The sequence below is a fragment of the Seriola lalandi genome, unplaced genomic scaffold, assembly GCF_002814215.2.
Source record: "Seriola lalandi dorsalis isolate HSWRI2012SDOR001 ecotype SW California unplaced genomic scaffold, Sedor1 jcf7180002054979, whole genome shotgun sequence".
Taxonomy (NCBI): Eukaryota; Metazoa; Chordata; class Actinopteri; order Carangiformes; family Carangidae; genus Seriola; species Seriola lalandi.
In genome coordinates, this window is record NW_019525529.1 from 234,024 (window position 1) to 241,078 (window position 7,055).

General features: G+C 39.6%; 1 long non-coding RNA gene across 1 annotated transcript; it reads right to left on the reverse strand.

Moving 5' to 3' along the window:
* Positions 1-642: 642 nt before the first annotated feature.
* Positions 643-1,202, reverse strand: LOC147817264 (uncharacterized). The gene is made up of 3 exons (XR_015436523.1): positions 1,083-1,202; positions 914-951; positions 643-797 (listed from the first exon to the last, which is right to left on the reverse strand). It is a non-coding gene; the product is annotated as an uncharacterized LOC147817264 (long non-coding RNA).
* Between the last annotated feature and the right edge of the window lie 5,853 nt (positions 1,203-7,055).

Below are 7,055 nucleotides of genomic sequence, written 5' to 3' on the forward strand. Positions count from 1 at the left end.
CCCTGTGGTACACATTCAACCCTTTATATTTAAAAAAAAAAAAAAAAAAGCCTCATCTCTTGTCCTTCTTTGGAAATGTTTGTGGTTATGATGCAGAGAGCTGAGGGCCAGTCTTCCTGTGGTTGCCTCTGCTTTCAGCCTTGTTTCTCCAGTGGAAAGTGCAAGTTTGGGTATGTGATTGTTAAAGTGCTTTAATCAACAGTTACTTTACTTTTATGCCTCTTCATGTTGTTTCAGTTCTCTTGCAGATTGTTTTCAGACTTTTGACCTAACGGGCCTAACCCAAACCCTAGCTCATGATTTTCACCTCAGCCGTGGTCAGACCACACTGCGCTGTCTCTTCCTGTCAAACTAGTGATCCGTGGCTCGCTCATTCCGTCACTGCTGCAGACCTCCATCTAACTCTCAGTATAAGAGAGTCTAAACAGTCACCAGTGTCATTACTGGCTCGGAACAATCGTATTCTTTTGCCCTCAAATACAGATGTATGCGATTTCACGATTTGCATGAACATAGAATCTTTATTGCAACATTTTTTGACAGTTTTTTTTTTTATTTTTTTATAGTAATGGCAACTCCTCCCATCCACTAACTGCACAAAAAAACTCAAAAGCAGTTTGATATGATAAAGCACCAGTTCCACTCTGAGCAGCTGTTCCAGAGGTTTCCTGAGTCTATCTGGTGGCAGCTTACTCAGCGTTTAGCTCCAGCCCTCTCTTTGATGCAGGCCGACTGCTCTTTCTGAGTTTTGAATTGAACTTCAGCGCTGCATAGGTCACATCAGCAGAGCTTGGATTCTGTAAATGACAATATATAGTCACTAATGTCACACAGCTGAGTATGTGAGAAAATATAAGACCAGACAACATGTAAACTAGACTTTGATCTTAATCTAAAGTTACATTGTGATTACCTGGCTGTGTTGTGGATTGTGTCCCTCTTCCTTTAAATCTGAATGACAGAAACGGCACATCTGGTCAGTGCACTGATCGAAAATGTTGCTGTTCATACTTTCTTGGTAAACAGGAAGTTTTGTATTTGTAAAGTCGTGCACTTGCCGCATAAAAAACACATACAAGTACCTGTGTGAAGTTTCCTGATTTTGAGACCCAGAACAATGACGATGATAATGAGGAAAATAACCAGAGCACTCAGGATCGCACACGTCAGAGTTGCTAGTTCAACAGACTCTTCTACAAGAAAGATGAATACATTTAACTTTTTGTGTCATACGCTGCCTGAGATCAGCGACTACAGAAGGCACATATCTGTTTCTTTCCAACCAAAACACAGACAAAACATCAACAATCTTACCTTGAACCTTTAAGTATGTTGCACTGACAATTATTGACCAATTGTTCCAGTAAGATCCACAGAAATAGAGTCCAGAGTCGGATGAATCCACTTGTTTGATCTGGAGAAAGAGGGTAGTGATGTTGGACGTCATGTTAAACTTTCCATTTTGAAATCCATCACAGAACGTAACACTGGCATTAGAGCTGGACATGGAGCAGATACAGGTGGCGTTGGGTCTGTTGTCCAGTCTGAACCAGAATATGTGACTGGTAGAACTGGTGAAGTTGGTACACATCAGTGTGACTTCTTCACCAGACTGGACCTCCACAGTGTGAAACTCAGAGACGGAGACAGAGATCCAGCCTGAAACAAACAGAAAGTATTTTATTCACAAAGCTGTAATTCAACAGGAACCAAGTTAATCATGTTATTAATAAACAGTTTCTAAGTTTGTGTTCCATCAGATTACTGAAGTAACGGTTAGCAATGGTTGTATAGAGAAAAAGTAAAGTAGTGCTTACTGCAGGTGAAGAGTAAAGCTGTTACCAAGTTAAAGGTCATTGTTGTGTGTACAGTAGGACTGCACTACTCTAATGTTGGTGACTGAACTATTCATATACTCCAGTGAGAGTGGTGTCAGCGTAAAGAGGCGGGATGTTCTTCTGTTGATCTGGTCGCTCAGAAGGACAATAGAAATGCTTTCTAGAAAATGGCTGCAAAAAAATATCTGCAATGAGAAAGTTATTATCTTATTTGATAATGTGGCAATATTTTACAAAACGTAATTTAGGGAATCAGTTTGTATAAGTCTATAAAGTACAAGGATACCTTATACAGCTGCCCTGTTAATGACATATCCAACAGATGTTTTAGCTGAAAGCTTTTATATTGGTTGGACTGGACACAGAGGTTCAACCCTGCTGTGTGGAGGATAATTCACAGCAATAACGATGTTCTCTGCTGAATTCGATGTTTTTCTACATCAGGACACCTGAGAGTATCTCTCCATGCTCGTTGACACCACGTCCACATACCACAGGGAAAATAGTATCCTGCAAACTCTATGTAGAGAGATAGAGCTGCAGCAGCCATGACACTGCTGGTGTGAACACACATGTTTCTCTGCAGCAGCTCACCCACGGCAGCCGCCACGCTCACGCAACACAGGCAGAGTTTCCAATTCAGCTCCAGGTTATTCGATTTCATAGTACTGTATAATGTGTTAGAATTGTAATTCTCACGGTTTCCTTAAGTCAGACATTGAAAATCTGAATTGTGTGTGGTACTTTATAAACTGCTGCAGTTGATCCAAATAATGATCAACAAAATTAGCTTGTGCAGTGATGCTAATGTTAATGGTAAACTTTACAATAAGCTGCTACAGTAATAACATTTTAAATCTTACCTGGACAGTGATAATTACTGGATTAATGTTTGAAGCGTCAGTAAGTTCAAATGCAAATTTCACAGTGGAGCTGGATGGGACCTACACCTGCTGCAGCTTTCAAGCTTTCTGACATACCTTGAAAAATGTGCAGCCTTTAAGTGGAGTAAATTTGTTGGTTTGAGGCTGGGCAAGTGTCACAATGCTACAACAATGTAGTGATGCAAGTTTGTAAAGTGTGACTTGTGATGAGGGGAGCAGTGACGGGGTTGAGAGTGCTGTACCACTGACAGGATGCTCATTGATCTACAGGTGTTTAGCAGACGTTCAAACTGACTAAAAACTGAGTCTCCACTCTGTGACTGAATCAGTCAATCAATCTGATTGTAGCAGTGGAGCTCCTCACTGGTGACTGAAAGCTGTCAGCCCAGCTTTGTTTCATAGCACCTTACCTCCTCATTAAAAGTTTATTATAATTAAAACCACAAACAATTGTAATCTGATGGTTCTGTTGTGAATAACAGGCTTCTGAGCATTATGTTAGTATGGGCAAGTTTTATTCGTCACTGGTTGGATTAACAACTGACTTAACGAGGACTTACCTCTCAACTGAGTGTGAATCAGTGCTGAGCATCAGGCTGCATAAATGATGATGTATTTACTTACTGAACTATGTACTGAAGTGCATTTGAACGTTGCTGTGACCACTTAGGTCGAAAAATGAACCTCACACTCAGTGAGGGAATCTTTTGAAATGTAAGTATTTTATTAATTTCTTTATTTGATAGAGACAGTGCATGTTAATGAACATCAGTACAAAAACAATGTAAACATACATCCGACGTCCCTAGGCAGGTAACATAAAGCAAAATACACAACTACAAACAAACTATACAAATAAAAAGACACATACATTTTGCTGCATACTGAGTTTAAAGTGATCACTGATCTGGTTCGATTTAAGCCGATGTTTGAGACGTGTGTTAAAGGTGGGAAATGTAGGACATACAGGCAAAGTCAGCAAAGTGATGTAGGAGGAGGATGTATTATAACCTCTGGTCTTCTAAACGCAGCGATGGCCAAAGCTCTTGTCAAGTAACCACAGAAAACTTACAAATAGCCCCTTTAATGATACAGATAGTGACACAGACGGTGCTGTTTGTCACCACAGTGGAATACTAGGTCGGTAGATGGGACCAAATGCTCAACTACAAATGTACTTTTCCTCATAGATTTACCAGATCCTTACACACACTTACTTTGACATCACCATTAAAATATACAGTTACTAGTTTGTGCTATGTGTTTTTTTTTTTTCAAATGAACAGAAGTTGAAATGAAAGTCAGCCAGTGTTCACAAGCTAATTTCACACTTTTTTCTTGCAAAACATGGCGTTAATGGGCCTCGCGATTTTCACCTTAGCTGTTCTCAGACCACACTGAGCTGTCTCTTCCTGTCACACATGTGATGTGTCTCCTTCAGCGCTGCAGACTCTGCTCTGTCTGGCTCTTCCTCCATCAAACACTTGTTGTACTCTTTAGACAACATCAATAAAACAGAGTTAAGCTGAGAAAGAGAGTGGGATGATGCAAAAATGATCACACTTCTTTTATAAATGAAGAATCTATCCCAAAACTAAATTGTTTTTTTTTGTTTTTTGACAAAATGATGCAACTCCTGCTCCAGCATGAGGTGTAGCTACATTAGGTCCTTGTGTCTATTTGCTGGCGGCATACATAACATGAGACTCCACTTCTCTCACTGATGCAGGCCTCCTGCTTCTTATTGTTTTTGAACACAAACTCAGTGCAGCATCTTTCAGGTCACCAGAGTCCAGATTCTGTCAATAAAAGTATTTACAGTCACACATCTTACACAGCTGAGGTGCTGAGGTGAAATAAAGTCATTCACTGATAAATTACCAAAGTAATTCCATCACAAAACCTTCAAATTGACTTTAACCTTAAAGGTCCCATATTGTATAAAGGTAGATGTCCATGTGTTGTTTGATTATAAAGCAGGTCTAGGTTCTATATTAATACTGTGGAAGTATCAAAGCCTCAGTCCACAGAGAAATGAACAGCCTGTATTCAGACACTGAGCCTCAGAAGAGAGACTCACCGACCTTTTGTAGCTAGAGCTCTAGAGAGAAGTCTGAGAGGAGATGTAAAACCTTTTAGTTCTCAAAACCACAGATATATCTTCTGATGAATATCAAGACTTCAAACAAAACATCAGAAACGTGTAAAATATGGGACCTTTAATCTTAACTCTATTTTAAAATTAGATTCACCTCACTCCGTTGTAGATTCTGTTCTTGATTTTCAGCTACAAGATAAAAGCAATAAATCTCAATTAAATAATTATCACTTAAAAAACATTTCCATTAATAGACTGGAAGCTTTAGATTTGTTTTTCATATTGAACAACTTAAACTGTTTTCAGCAAGTACCTGTCTGAAGTTTGCTGACTGTGACAGCTATACCGGTGGCAGCTATGATGAGGGAAAGAGTCACAGCGCCCAGAATCACACTTGTTGTTTCATGAGGATTTTCTACAAGAAATATTTTTAAATTAGACTTTCTCTACAGAACTTTATCTCCAGTGGCTTAAGATCTGACTCATATATAAATAGACATTTGGGAATGTTATTTGTTGGAGACGGCTCTTCCTTAAATACAACAGTGACAATGAAATTTGACTGAGGGTAGCGATATATAGACTAATGATAAATATAATCTGCAATCTGTTATAATCTGTTGTTACCATAGTCCTTACTTTGCCAATGGCAGAAATGACTTTACAGAAGTCTTACCTTGAACCTTTAAGTACGTTGCACTGACAATTATTGACCAATTGTTCCAGTAAGATCCACAGAAATAGAGTCCAGAGTCGGATGAATCTGCTTGTTTGATCTGGAGAAAGAGGGTAGTGATGTTGGACGTCATGTTAAACTTTCCATTTTGAAATCCATCACAGAACGTAACACTGGCATCAGAGCTGGACATGGAGGAGATACAGGTGGCGTTGGGTCTGTTGTCCAGTCTGAACCAGAATATGTGACTGGTAGAACTGGTGAAGTTGGTGCACATCAGTGTGACTTCTTCACCAGACTGGACCTCCACAGTGTGAAACTCAGAGACGGAGACAGAGATCCAGCCTGAAACAGAAACATATAACACTCGTAATTTAACAGGAACTAAACTATATACATTCATTAAATCATTAAGAAGGAATGTGTATGTTTCAGTGCCGTTGCTGTTTTGAAGAGACGTTAAAAAATGTGTTTTATTAAAAACAATGGGTCTGACAAACTTACAGAATAAAGCTGTTAACATGGCGAGGTCCATCATAATGTGTAGAGTAAGACTGCAGCACTGAACTGTTCTCCAGTAAGAGCGGTCTCAGGGTTAAAAGGCGGGTTTTTCTTTCTCCTCGCTCACACTAACAACGTAAATACCTCGAGCAATGTGAAATGTGAAAGCCACAAAGTTCAAACAACAGACACAACAAGAGATTTAGTTGTGATGAGAAAGTAAACCACATAATTCAAATAATTAGAAAAATAAACAATTATGTTTTAATTCTGCCGTTGAAGTTGCGAGAAATGTATTGACAGTACTTTCTGAAGCTGCGGATAATTTATCATAGTGTGTATGACTGTATCTGTGTAATGCCTGTAATTAAACAGTGCTCCTGGAGGCGAGGGCAGTCAACTGAAGAGGTGGGGTGTTTTTTTCCTGCTTGTCCAGTTGGTTAAACCGACCTCATACATGCTTTAAGTTAAACCAGTGACAACACCAGATGATAGCGTGAGGTCATTTCATATTAAGTTTCCATGTAAAGAACGTTCATAAGATGTATCAGGGCTTTTATGTGAGACAGTCAGACTGAAACGATTCAAATAACCATGATCGTCATCATAAAAATCACTACCAGACAGCTGATATAATGCTTCCATAACAGGCTGTGTGTGTGTGTGTGTGTGTGTGTGTGTGTCAGGCTCAGGATTAGAGATAATAGTCTATATGTTTAAATAGCTTTATGTTGATTTTCACATCAAACACACTGGAAAACAAACTGGCTCAGGTAGAAATAGGTGGGCTTGCTGTCTTAGTTGGATTAGAGTTCAACATGAAGCTTGTCCCTGCAGTCAGTGGAGAGAGACACTGGTCCAGGATGTGTCAGCTCTGGTACTGGGATACCAGGGGTACTCCAGGGTAAGTCCAAACCTGTTTTGTCTTCTTCGCTTGCTAGCTGCTATATTTGGGAACCATCTGGGTTTGGGTTGGGTTGGACACTTTGGTGTGTGTGTGTGTGTGTGTGTGTGTGTGTGTGTGTGTGTGAAGACTTTAGTTTTTTGTGAGTATAGTT